Below are 14,084 nucleotides of genomic sequence, written 5' to 3'. Positions count from 1 at the left end.
CCCCTCCACTGCTTATTTAATTCTGTCAAAATTCTCAAACCTCTCCTCTGCAAGTGCAACCATATTTAAAATCCTGCAAAGCCAGTGCGGACATAAGGACCAAGACAGATACTTTATTGCACATCTGGAGATTGCACTTTAAATTTAAAGCTTTTCAAATAATAATAATAATAATTATCACCTTGATCTACAGTTTATGTCCCCCCCCCCCCCCCCCCCCCCCCCCCTCATTTCCTTCTGCTGAAAGGTTTAGTCAGGCAGTACAAATGCATCAAGCTTGGCCAATTTTAGATTGCTCCAGAGACAGAAAGGCAGACAGCGAGAGAAGAAGAGAGAGAGGAAGACAGAGAGGGATACAGAGAAAGTCACAATGGCTTTCTCACCCTGTTTATGCATGTCTGCCTATTCTAAGCGCCATCGTGTATTGTAAGTAATTATACTCCAGGAGCCACACCCCAGTCTCTCTGTTTGCAGACTTTACTGTGCCCTTGATCACTGTCCCATGACGTTCTCTTCGGGCCCTGATACTGGCTGCAGGATTTCAGACAGATATATTTGCTGTAGGGCTGTCGACTCAGAACCTTGAGGTGCTTTTAGATGCCCTATGAGGGCGGTGGTGGTGTGATGTACAACTTAGAGTGAGTGTGGGTGGGTTGGGCAGAAAAAGGGGAGTCATTCAACATCAGTTTTGGGCTCCAGCGCACTGCAGAAGGGTTGGAGTGTTTTCAAATAGCACTGCAGTAGAAACAGGCTCTAACAAGGAGACAAGCCCATCCCAGTCAGCCCCAGTCTGTCCCAGCCTGCAACCTGCAGTGAGCCCTCCACAGTATTGAAGTGTACCCGCGTGGGGTCAAGGTGTGGACAACCTTAAGTTGCATAGTGTAGAGGTGTACTGTTACATATTCACAGTAAGCTGCAAGGTCAGCGTGACCTTTTATTAAACCGATACGAGTGGATCATAAAAATGAGCAGCAGCATAGCAATCTTTTGTAATAACAGAATAACACAAACATATGTAAGACATTCACCTGTAAACTTAACACATAAACATCCTTGCATCAACTGACTAATAATGAAACTAGTCGTTCAACTACAGTTTATAATACCTTGACTGTGTTTGCTTCACATTCATGTGTAAACTATATACACATGAACATACATGCAGTTCATTTGTTTTGCCATTTTGTGTAGAGCCAGAGGTGGTCATTTGCAAAAGTAGTTCACTAATGAAAAAAAAATTGTGCTTAAAGGTGTATTACTGTTGATCAACAAATATCAACAGATGTTGCTGCATCCTGTATCAGAGGTTACCTGAATAATCTTACTTTCTTCAATACTCCCATCTAAAAGTGTCATGAAATACAAAACTAAGACGAAAGTTTCATCTTTCCCATGGGTAGTGGGTCATAATTATTTATTTATTATTTATTTATGTGTTTATGGTTTATATGATTGGTGAACACACGCTCACTTTCTGCATTACATTCAGTTGAGTGATATTTTATGCTTAAAAATGTCCTATGAAATAATTTCATACTCCATATTCTACACGCTAAGTGTGTATTGAAAATGATATATTTGCACTAATGATGACTCTGTAGACTTCCATGTAGTTATAGCTATAGACTTTCAAAGTTATACATACATTTCACTAATAGAAATATTGCCTTTACCTTTAAAATAAAATCTATCTATCTATCTATCTATCTATCTATCTATCTATCTATCTGTATGCATATCTATACATACGTATGCATATCTATATATATATGTATATATCAGTTTTGTACTTTGGTACAACTACACTGAATAAAAAATGAGAGAGTCAATAGCTTCAAGCACAGAGCACATATACCAAAGTCCAAACAACCGTTTAATTGTCAAATCTAAACCTGGTTCTCCCAGAGGTTTCTTCCTGTTACAGTTTTTCTCCATTGGTTTGGCTCATTTCTTGAAACAGAAATTACATTCTCAAAACTCTAAGATCATTTGGCAAAACACTCTTACAGTTTAGCACAACACTATAGCTCACCCGCAAAAGCTCATATCTCTTCCAAAACTGTTCACACAGGCTTCAATCTAAATCCCTTTCGCATTTAAACAGTCAGTGTCTCCAAAATGGCAAAGATCCTTCTCAATAGCTTTGGCTCATTTCTCGACACAGATGGGACATTCTCATCATTCTTGGTGCTTTTGTCAAAATAAACCTGGATGGTTGATCACAACAACATGGTCCACCTGCAAAAGCTCATATCTCTCCTAAAACTGTTCACTCATGTGTCAAAACTACATTTCTTTCTAATCTGAATAGTCAGTGCCCCCAAAATGCATCATCCCTTTGGCATTGTGTGAGTACTGCCATACAAAATGTTTAGATGTTTTGTCACTATGGCAGAGGACCAACAATATACGACAGAAAAGAGTAGCCTCCAAGGTTTGACATCACAGATTGCACTCACACTACCAAGGAAGTTATAACCATTTTTTATTCACACGCAAAGAAAGTTTCATACATATGTAAAAAGAAAATGTACATTACAGTAGTAAATTGTATGAACACAAAATCAAAAAACAAGGACTTATTCAGTGGTCGCTGTACTCATTCTCCCGCTCTTGTCCACTGTCTTCACCCTCCTGATTATTTACACGCTGTTGTCCGTCTGGCCACAGATTCTCGTCCACATCACAGCGGATACTTTCTCTAGCAATGCAACGAGGGAAGACACGGCGTGCATGCCGCAACCATCCCCTGCATTGATCTCCTGTAATGTCGTCACACGCTGCGTCCATAGCATGGAGCAGGAACGGCTGATCCTGAGCATGATGCTCATACACTCTCCAGCTCCAAGCAGAGAAAAACTCCTCTATCGGATTGAGGAAAGGAGAGTAAGGTGGTAGGAACCCCATGACCATCCTTGGATGCGTTGCAAACCAGCTCCTAATGAGTGGGCTATGGTGGAAATTGACATTGTCCCACACAATTACATGAATGGGTAGGTGAGGCCCTATGAGACCTCTCATTTTCAGGGATAAAATCGGTATAAAGGCGATCCAAGAAGATGAGGAGCTTGTGTGTGTTGTATGGGCCAAGACTGGGGATGTGAGTGGCCACACCATTCTCAGAAATGGCAGCACACATAGTTATATTGACCCCTCGCTGACCTGGGACATCCACTGTGGCCCGGTGGCCAATAATATTACGGCCACGTCTTCGGCCCTTGGCCAGGTTGAAGCCAGCTTCATCCACGAACACCAGGATGTGAGGGGTCTCATGTCCTTCCAATGCCATTATTCTCTAAAATAGAGTAAAGAACATAAAATCAGTCATACAGAAGAGTCATATACTACAGTTAGACAATTACATGTTCTCCCCCACAGGTTCAATATACTACAGGCCACTGCTCCAGTGGTTCTAAACTAGTGATAGGCCTATGAGGAAGTACTGCAGGGTATTTGATAGAAAGGGGAGTGGGAAATACTGATGACTTACTGAGATGTTACAGTAAAACCTACAGTATTAGATAGATTTGATTGGGAGACAACAAAATAAGGATTATAATGAGAATCGTATCATACAGTAAACTGCAGGTTTCTGTTGAAATTCTTAAAGTCAGATGAAGAAAATACTGATTCTGAAATCAGGTAAAGGAGGTATTGAAACCAAATAAGTGAACTACTGCTTACTGTGATTACAGGTAAGGTTATAATGAGAGACAACCAGTAACTGACTTACATTTACATACTGGTAGCGCAGATCCTTCACTCGGTCAGAGTTCCTCTCAAATGGTACCCTGTAGATTTGTTTCATTGTCATCTGATGCTTCTTGAAAACCCAGTCTATTGTGGAGATGCTTAATGTGTTTATATTCTGGAATATGATTGTCCTGAAGGATGGCATCACAGATCTGTCTCAATGTGATGGCATTATTTGCGGCCTCTTTCCCCTATTCCTCCACCACGCATTCTCAGTCCTCCTCCTCTTCTTCTTCCTCCTCTTCCTTGAGGAAGAACTTCCCCTTGTCCGTTTGCTTGGCCTTGTCTATCCATGTTCAAAGATCGGACTGGCTCTGGTCAAGCTCTATATATCTGTGTTTGGCAGCACACAATCATGGAACACACCTGTGTGTGACACTACCCCTTCGTTAGTCTAGTTTCACCTGACTGTCAATGACTGTCATCAATTTATCAAATATTCAAAGAAGTTCATATATGGTATTCATGGTATTATGTTCTTGACCAATTTTGACAATTGAACAGACAGTTGTGCATGCAAGTACTTATACAATGAAATCATGCTGACATGTTTTGGAGGGAATGATCATTAGACTGAGAATCAACTAATCAGTTTAGATCTACAAGATCTATTCATTTGGAAAATGTGCTAAATGTGGGCTAACTGTATAACTGTAGGCTACTTGTACTTAATCATTTGCAAAGATGCACTGAGACAATTGAGACATGTACTAAGGCATTTTCCATTTGATAAAATGAATGAGAAATGCCATTCTGTTGTGAACATTTGCCAAGAGGTTTGGAGGTTTGTCCATGTTATTTTGAGAATGTAATTTCTGTTTCAAGAAATGAGCCAAACCAATGGAGAAAAACTGTAAAATGGAGTTTCTCCTTCCCACTGTCGCTTGCTCATAGGTGGTCATCTGATTCTTGGGGTTTTGTCTTTTTTCTCTGTATTATTTTAGGATTATCTACAACATAAAGCTCCTTGAGGCAACTGTGTTTTGTGATTTGTTGCTATACAAATAAAACTGAATTGAATTAAATAACTGGATAATGACAAATGCTTCGTGTTTGTGAAGTCAATAAGTCAGACTACTTCCAGATTCAACCATGGCATAGTATTAAAATTTACAATTTATTAGTACATTTGTCAAACTAAAGCCCAGTTTCTGGTTGAAAATAGGTAACCATCAGGTAGCAGGAGTTAAGACTGCTTTTTACAAAATACATATATTTTGATTCAAAGTGAGACTTTACGAGTGTTAGTTGGTGTAGTCACCAAGTTTAGTCATCTCTAATTGTAGTATTATATTTAGAGCTTAATCTACCTAATGTTAGGGTTCCTGGGTCGGTGACCCAGTGTTTTGTGTTTTTGGTTATTTGATTTTGTTATTTCTTTATATTCTAGCTTTGCTTTACGGGTTTTTCTTAAGTTAAGGTCCTCTGGGTGGGGTTTGGTTAGAGTTTTAGTGTTTTGGTTTTCTGTCTGTGTTCCTTTGTTGCTGTCTTCCCTGTCTGCTGTATTTCCACGTCCAGTCAGTGTCTGTGTCTGCCCTGGTCCCACGTCTCTGTTCCCTTTGTTTTAGTGCTTGCCTGTGAGTCTGTGTTATGTTTCCTGTTTTACTTTGGAAGTCCATGTCTGATGTTAATGTGTCTGGTTTTGCTTCCCCTGGTCTCGTTAGGCCTGATTTGCCCCAGCTGTTTTTCCCTCCTGTTACTCATTCCCTGATTGCTCCCTCTGTGTATTTAAGCCCTGTGTTTCTCTGTGTCCATGTCGCGATCTACTGTTTAGTTTGCTGTGTGTTTTGCCAGTCCACCGGTGTTAGTTTATTTTGAGTTTTTTCCAGTTGTGTTATGTTTGCGTTCAGCATTAAAGCTGTTTTGGTTTAAGTTTGTCTCTGGAGTCTGCATCTTGGGTCCTATCCCTGTCCGCACACAGCCGTCACCTAACACCTAAAGGTTTGAATGTAGCCTTCTTGTAATAGTATTCAAGAGGACTGGGAATCTATAGCTTAACTAAATAATTGTAATACTTACCACAATGATGCTTCGATCTTTCATGCAATTAACAAGGCTGCCTGTTGCCTTTCTGTCACTTATTTATTCATGAGGTGAAGCAGTATGTCATGAGCCAGAGGAGAGAAAGAATGACACTGAGACATAAACAGACAGACATAAACACAGGGAGATTAATTAAGACGTCTGCTGATAATTCTCAGCTCCTCAGTACAGAGAGACTTCACAGGTACACTTATATTACATTGTAGGTCCATATATGAAAATAGGACATTTGATTAACCCTTTCATGCATGAATTATGACCAGTGTTGGTCAAGTTACTTGAAAAAAGTCATCAGTAACTAATTACTGATTACTTCCCCAAAAAAGTAATCCCGTTACTTTATTGATTACTTATTTTCAAAAGTAATTAATTACTTAGTTACTTAGTCACTTAGTTACTTTTTAAAAACACAATTTACAACCTGAATAGGTGATAAAGTGATAGATCTTTCAGCCCAATTCTACTTTTTCTGCATAATCCATCATACAAAATGTAATCAAATGGAAAAGTCTCTTTTTTTAACTTGTTTTATCAGTTTTATTCTTTTAACTTTATGCATCAAGCAAAAATTAAACTATAAGCAACATTCTCTGACTTGAATAAATTAGTTTAACATTTAAACCTATTTTCTACACATTCCAGCACATAAAATAAAATATTTTTTGTGTTTACACTCAGTCTTTCAAATAGATGCAAGTAAAACACAGCAGAAAATAAATAAAGTCAAAGACTCAGCGGTCCTGTTGCTCTATTTTCACCTGTAAAGCAGGACTGCGGTAGGCGGAGGTTTACCCTGGTGCAGGTGTGCTGCGGTCAGTGGAAGAATCCGCGAGTTTCTCTGTGAATTTCCCATTACGTCGTAGCGCACTCGGTGCTTGCTCGGAAGTTTAGGGGGTTTTTTTCGCTGTAAAAAGAAGTTTTCTTCCCACGCACAACGGACACTAATGTTTTTGTCACTTTTTATGGAATCAAACTCAAAGTAAGGTCAGTACTTCCACGCTGCACGCTCATACTCTCTCCTGCACTCGATATGTGATCCATTGTTGATCTGCACACAGCTGTTGTCACTAACGGCGCACTCGCTTACGTCACTGTCGTGAGACATTCTTGCAAAAAATCACGGTTTTAGTAACGCAGTAACGCAGCGTTCCTACGTGAAAGTAACAGTAATCTAATTACCGTTTTTGCAATAGTAATCCCTTACTTTACTCGTTACTTGAAAAAAGTAATCAGATTACAGTAACACGTTACAAGTAACGCGTTACTGCCCATCTCTGATTATGACAACTTCAATCAGGACTTTTTTAAAAGTATTTTTATTCATCTTTAGGCATGAAAAAAAAGATTTTTGAACTTCATTTTCTTTTTAAGCATGCACTTTTCAAAGAATTGTTTACATGTCCACTTAGGTGGACAACTGATGTGTATGGAGTGACACATCAGTGGTTTATGTGCAAGTATACCATCAACACTGACACAAATACAAGAAAACGGCCTTTGAATAGCTGTTCACTGTAGTGACCACTATGTGTGAAAGGGTCAATGATCAAATGTCACATCTTTGACTGTCTTCTTTCTGTTAGGAGACCTCGGTCATCAACCCAGAGTTTTGGGTTTTCATTATTATTGTACTTTGATTTTGCCTTAATTTATCATTTCTAGTGTTTTGGTTTCTTTGTTCGTGTTCTACTTTCTGGTTTCTGTCTGTGTTTCTTAGTTGCAGTATCCCCTTGTCAAGTCCGCGTCTCTGTGTTATGTTTCCTGTTTTACTTTGAAGTCTGTGTCTCAGGTTATTGTATCAAGTTTTGCTTCCCCTGTCTCGTTAGCCCTGATTTGCCCCAGCTGTGTTTCCCTTCTGTCTCTCATTCACTGATTGCTCCTCTGTGTATTTAAGCTCTGTGTTTTCCTTTGTCTGATCGCCATCGTCCCATGCTGTGTAGTCTGTCCATCTGCTTGCCAGTATAAGTTTCCTGTATTTCCAGTCAGCCATCCACCAGTAAAGTTGCATTTGAGTTTATCTTTTTGCTCCTTGTGTCTGCGCTTTGGGTCCACCACTCCTGCCTGCACACAGCCACACATGACACTTTCATCCACCTTGGTAACCTTGTCAAATTCATCTACAGTACTAGCAGTTGTAACACTGGTGTCCTTCAAAGCACCAGACTGTAAAAATGTCATACATAGGTTAAAACTCTGTACTGATGCATATATATGCGTGCTTGTTTTTCTGAAGTGATGCATTAAAGACTGTGTTACAGTTATTTTATTTTAAACCTTTGGTTTAAAATGAATAACATAATTTCTATAACAATGTCAAAATATTTGACCGTATCACTTGTTTTCTTCATTTGAATTTGTGTACGTGTGTGCATACATTGCACTTCACAGGCACATGGTCTGTCAGTGATGAATTTACATTATTGCTTCATCAGCTCCCCTTCGAGGTGCCCTGTACATTGATTAACATATTTTTTCCCCGGTGGGTTTCAAAGCTGCTCTGATGCACGCACCAGGGAAGAAAATCTATTTGTACATTGTCTTTTAGGTTGAGTGAAAATAATTGAGAAAAATACAAAACAATTTCAGTTCTGTGTAAATTTTTTAGGGTTTTGATGATATTCTGCAACTAAAATCATTTGAATCCACTCCTATAACTTACCAGACTTCACTGTCCTGGTGGTGGCGGCGACAAATCGTCAATTTTCATATAAATGAACACCTTAATTACACTTCCAGAACATTTTATTTGTCCACAGATTTCTTAGGTGGGGTAACAATTCACTTTTAAAATAACAAGAGCCAGAGTCTGCATAACCATGGATTTTTGGCTCAAGGCCAAATCAATAATGATTTGTTAAACAATCTTATGTTGTAGTGGATCTGAAAACTTTCGTCTTCAGTGTTCTGCAAAGGTCAAAGATTGGCTGTACGCCTCCTGAGATGGATGGTTGAGAGGTGGAAGGGTAAGAGCATCTTGTGGGGAGGTAAGCAGGGTGTGACAGCTTGTGGATAGCTGTACTGGGTGGTGCTGGTGGGAGGTGGGGAGCAAGTGATGTCATGGATACTGCGAGGGCAAAAAAAAAAGAAAGATGAACAACAGTAGAAGGGGTTTGCAAAGGAGAACAGAAAGGGAGGGGTGACACAAGGATCTGCAGTTTATCTGCAATGCATCAGTAGCTCTCTCTCTCTCTCTCTCTCTCTCTCTCTCTCTGTGTGTGTGTGTGTGCGTGTATGTCCATGTTAACATCGAGCAGAGTTTTTTTTCTCATAGGCGATCCTCTGTGGATGGCTAAGTAGCCACAGACAGAAATAAAACTGTTCCACATCTTCCTCACACAGGGAAAAGGATTGGCAAAAGCCCAAGACAGGCCTGTCACTTCACACACACACACACACACACACACACACACACACACACACACACACACACACACACACACACACACACACACACACACACACACACACACACACACACACACACACACACCGATCGTATGGAGCAGGCATCAGCAAGGAAAATGCTAATATTCAGTCCTTCGAGTTTCTAAATCAGTTTGATTTTTTCCACAAATCAGTAGGGGAAAACGGGTATATGTGAAATGCACAAATACGCAAATCACTTGTTCCGCTAGAAAATGTTTGAAAAGCAACCTGAAAAAAGTGATTCCCTTCAACATACTTCTTCAGCAGGGAAGCCATCAAACCTTTAATAAATTCAACATGAGATTCAATCACTCACCTAAAGTTACATAACAAAATATATGACAAACAAACTGGGGAGTGTTGTATCAATCTGTCAGCTCGCTGAGAAAATTGCAAAACTAATCTGAAGCATAAATACACACATACAAACACGTTATATCCCACTAAGCATGTTTTCTCGTTTCCCTGTGATGAAGGGAAATTCACAGTGTTGCCTACGCAGTGATTTATTTTGTTGTTGCCATTTATCTGTAGCATTTGGTGCTCCAGATAAATTATTTAGAGCTCAGACTAATGATGAGATTGCCTATTTATGCTATATATTATGATAATATTTGCCTAGACCTCCTGTCAGACCACCATTAGTCACTGAAAGTGTTGGACTCCAGATATAGAATAGAATAGAATAGAATAGAATTCAACTTTATTGTCATTGCACATGCACAGGTACAGGGCAACGAAATGCAGTTTGCATCCATCCAGAAGTGCTTTAGTGATATAGATATATTACAATATATATTAGCAATAATATAGATATGTGAGTATATTACAGAAATGGGTCTATTATGGTATGTTATAATGTACACGGTATGAAGTATGTTATGAATATTCTATAACTATAAGTATGTACAGTAACTGGCTGTAGTGAGTACAAGCTATGTAAATGGTAAATGGCCTGTATTTATATAGCGCTTTACTAGTCCCTAAGGACCCCAAAGTGCTTTACATATCCAGTCATCCACACATTCACACACTGGTGATGGCAAGCTACATTGTAGCCACAGCCACCCTGGGGCACACTGACAGACCTTCCGATTACAAGGCGAACTCCCAACTCTTGAGCCACGATCGCCCCAGGCTATGAACAGGATATAAATATGAAAAACTCTACAGAATATGAAATAAATAACTTTACAGAAATCTGAGATATGCAGTTATACAGAAATGGGAACTATGCAAGTTGTAAACAGTTGTAGGATTAAAAATTATCAAATGTACAGAATGATTATTTACACAGAACTATACAGTAGTGCAGTTAAGATAAGTGAGATATAATTCCTACAGAGGCTATATAAAGTGCTAGTGGTTGTGAGTGGTGGTTCAGTCCATGTTATTATTGTGTGTTTGAGGGTACAGTTGTCCATTGTGGGTGTGTGTATGTTCAGTCCATGAGTTAACGTGGGTCAGATGTCAGGAGGCAGAGTTCAGGAGTCTGACAGCTGTGGGGAAGAAGCTGTACCTGGTGGTCTTAGTCCGGAGGCTCCTGTAGCGCCTCCCAGAGGGCAGGAGGGTGAAGAGTCCATGTGATGGGTGACTGGGGTCTTTGATGATTTTCCCAGCCCTTTTCAGACACCGCTTCCTGTAGATGTCTTTCATGGCAGGAAGTGGTGCTCCGGCGATGCGCTGGGCAGTTTTCACGACCCTCTGCAACGCCTTCCGGTCCGAGGCAGAGCAGTTCCCGTACCAGACTGTTATACAGTTGGTCAGGATGCTCTCGATGGTGCAGCGATAGAAGTTCACCAGGATGTCTGAGGACAGGTGGTTCTTCCTCAGAGTCCTCAAGAAGAAGAGGCGCTGGTGAGCCTTCTTGACCAGCTTGGAGCAGTTGGTCGTCCAGGTGAGATCCTCGGAGATGTGGACTCCCAGGAACTTGAAGCTGCTCACACGCTCCACAGCCGTCCCCTTAATATGGATGGGTGGATGTGGGTCAGCATTCCTCCTGTAGTCCACGATGAGCTCCTTGGTCTTCTCGGTGTTAAGCAGCAGGTTGTTTCTGTCGCACCACTCAGCCAGATGATCCACCTTCTCCCTGTAGGCGGCCTCAGATAATATCCAGATATTACACTCTTAATACTCACACTACAGCAAGCAGTATGATTAGTGAAAGTGAAAACCTTACAATTACTATGAGAAAACAACGCTGAATAATTATTTGCTGTTGCTGATAGAAGTGTCACTATTACTTGTCTTCCAGTATTAGAAGTACAAAGAGCCATGCAACTTATGGTGTACAACAACCACTCAGCATGTGATGGTGTCATACTGGGTTGTGTGCTTTAAATGATTCATTACTTTTTTTTAGGCATAGGGATACAATAATGATTGTGCTGGGAAAAATCAGTACTCACATTCACCTTCATTATAAAAGGGAAAAGGGAAGAAAGGAAACATAAAAAAAATAAAGAAGCGCAAAATAAGAAAAACAGCAAATAAAAAATTAAATTACAAGTAAAACAAAGTATTTGAAAAGTATTCAGAACTAATTGTTATGTTTATTTGTAATTGTTGCAATTGTGTTTGTGTGTTTAATTATAAGTAAAAAAATAATTATTCTACATGAGTCTTTTATTCATTAACATTAATCCAGTTTCTTTTTGTTTTTTACAGTCTCTGGTCAATACCCGAACAGTGTTTGTGAAACAAGAAATCAATTATTGTGCTGCTGACTCACTATCACACCGTCATCCTCAAAGGACACTTGATTAGAACAGAGCCATTGATACTGCGATTAATTCCACTCCAGCAATGACAAATCAAAAGTTTATGCTGTGAAGACAGCCTATGTCTATGAGGCCACTCCTGATTTCTTTATATTTTGCTCCCAAGGAATCACAATTTCTTGGAATTTTTTTAATGTGGTCTCCAGTAACAGTTCTCCAGGCTTTTGAATGTTTTCTTTTATTTAACACTGACATGAAAAATTGACAAAAAAAATTGGAGCTAAATCAAGGGATGAACCAGTGTTGTGTCTACACAGAACGAACAACTCTGACTGACGAATGTGAAATTTTGGTTTAAATTATGATTATCTGGAGGAGTCCAGGACAGAGGTACAACGGTGAGTCTCTACAGGCATCTGGAAAACATGGTGGAGACTTTGTCACAGTCTGGGGCTTTATTAAAAAAAAAAAAAAAAACAGAAAAAGAAAAGAAACAAGAAATCAAGTTAGATTAGTGGTAAAATAAATAAATAAATAAATAAATAAATAATAATAATAATAATAATAATGATAATAATAAAAGATGATGATGACAATACATACAAATTCAGCTTTGTATTACAAAATGTCATATGATAAAAAAGTACTTTAGTACAATAAAGTGTTACTTTATTGTACTAAATAGTATTTTAGGGTGGTTATTTCAACAAATTCTTTGACTGACAGAACAAACCTATTCACAACCATATTTCTGAGAACTATTTAAAGTATCAGAAGCTTTGCTTACTACCACAGTATTTTAGTAAAATCCATTAAAATATTCTAAATATACCATAGCAGGAATAGCGTGATCTCAGTTACTTATGAACTGCCATTTGAAGTCACAAGCAAAGTAGAATTAAACTAAAATGTCATATTCATCTAATAAACTTCGCAGATAGCTAAATAAATTTCAATCAAATTAAATTAAATCAGATTTTTGAATTTTATTAATTTAATATTGATCCTGACTCTTATGTCACAGTACTGGGTCCGTGACCCAGTCTTGTGTTTCTTTAACTTATATCCCTTGATTGTTTGTTATTCATGGCTTTGGTTTTCTGTTTATATTATATCTGTAGTTCTAGCTCCTAGTTTCAGTCACTTCATGTCTTCCCTGTGTTCCATGTTGCATATCCAGTCAGTCATGTCTCAGTGTCAAGTCTGTTTCTGAGTCTTCATCTTTGCAAATGTCTCGTGCTTCCTGTTTTACTTTGATAGTCCTTGTCTTATGTCAGCGTATTCTGCTTTGCTTCCTTTGTCTTGTTATGTCTATTTAAGCCCTGTGTTTACCTTTGCCCTTTGTCATGTCTTGCACCCTCACAGCTGTGTGTTTCCCTTGTCCTTGTGCGCCTGTTTAGTTTCTTAGCTTCTCAGTTCCAGGTTTGTTTTCTTGTGCTCCTGCTTAAGTTCCAGTTTTCCGGTGTTTCAGGCCTTAGTTCCCACGTTCCCGTGTTGTTTATTTGGTTTTTTTTTGTAAGGTAATGTTATTGTGGATTTCCCAGCAATAAAGCTGCCATTTTCAGTTAAACTCCCATGCCCAAACGAGTCCTGCATTTGGGCCCTCATCCTGCCTGCCACACAGCAACATTACAGCTATGACAGCTGGGATCAGTGTGCATTGACCCAAAATGAGCTATGCTTGTTACAATATTTAAATCAATTACTATCTTACTATAATACTGTCAAAATAACTAATTTGATTAATATTTCATATGTTTGTAACAATTGTTCTTTCATTTTATTGTATGATAGCATTGTGACCCCAGGAAGAATAGCTGCTGCACTGCTAAACTTAATGTGGACCTTGATAAGCTAAAAGGTCTATGCATAAAAACTACCTTCAGGATGTATAGAACATTTATTGCTGAAGATCTTTCCTCTGCCTTCAGCAGTGTTGCTCCTGGATATGTGAGCCCTTGTTGTCCCTGAACCATGTGTGTCAGCATGTACTGGCTGTGCCAGTTGTCGATGTGTCCCGGCACCAATGTCATTGAGACAAATTCGTTTACACATGTTGCAGTTTGCTAATAGGTCCACAGAGTCCCCCACAGACCCGATGTCTGTAGAGGATGCCATTCTTCAGGGTCAAGGCAGTCACGG

This window comes from Aulonocara sp. 'chitande type north' Nkhata Bay, linkage group LG7 (genome assembly GCF_057382095.1).
Source record: "Aulonocara sp. 'chitande type north' Nkhata Bay isolate Kocher_YH1m ecotype deep benthic linkage group LG7, A_spYH_male_GT1.1, whole genome shotgun sequence".
NCBI classification, from domain to species: Eukaryota; Metazoa; Chordata; class Actinopteri; order Cichliformes; family Cichlidae; genus Aulonocara; species Aulonocara sp. 'chitande type north' Nkhata Bay.
The sequence above is the reverse complement of the archived record's forward strand: the minus strand, read 5'-3'. Positions refer to the sequence as shown.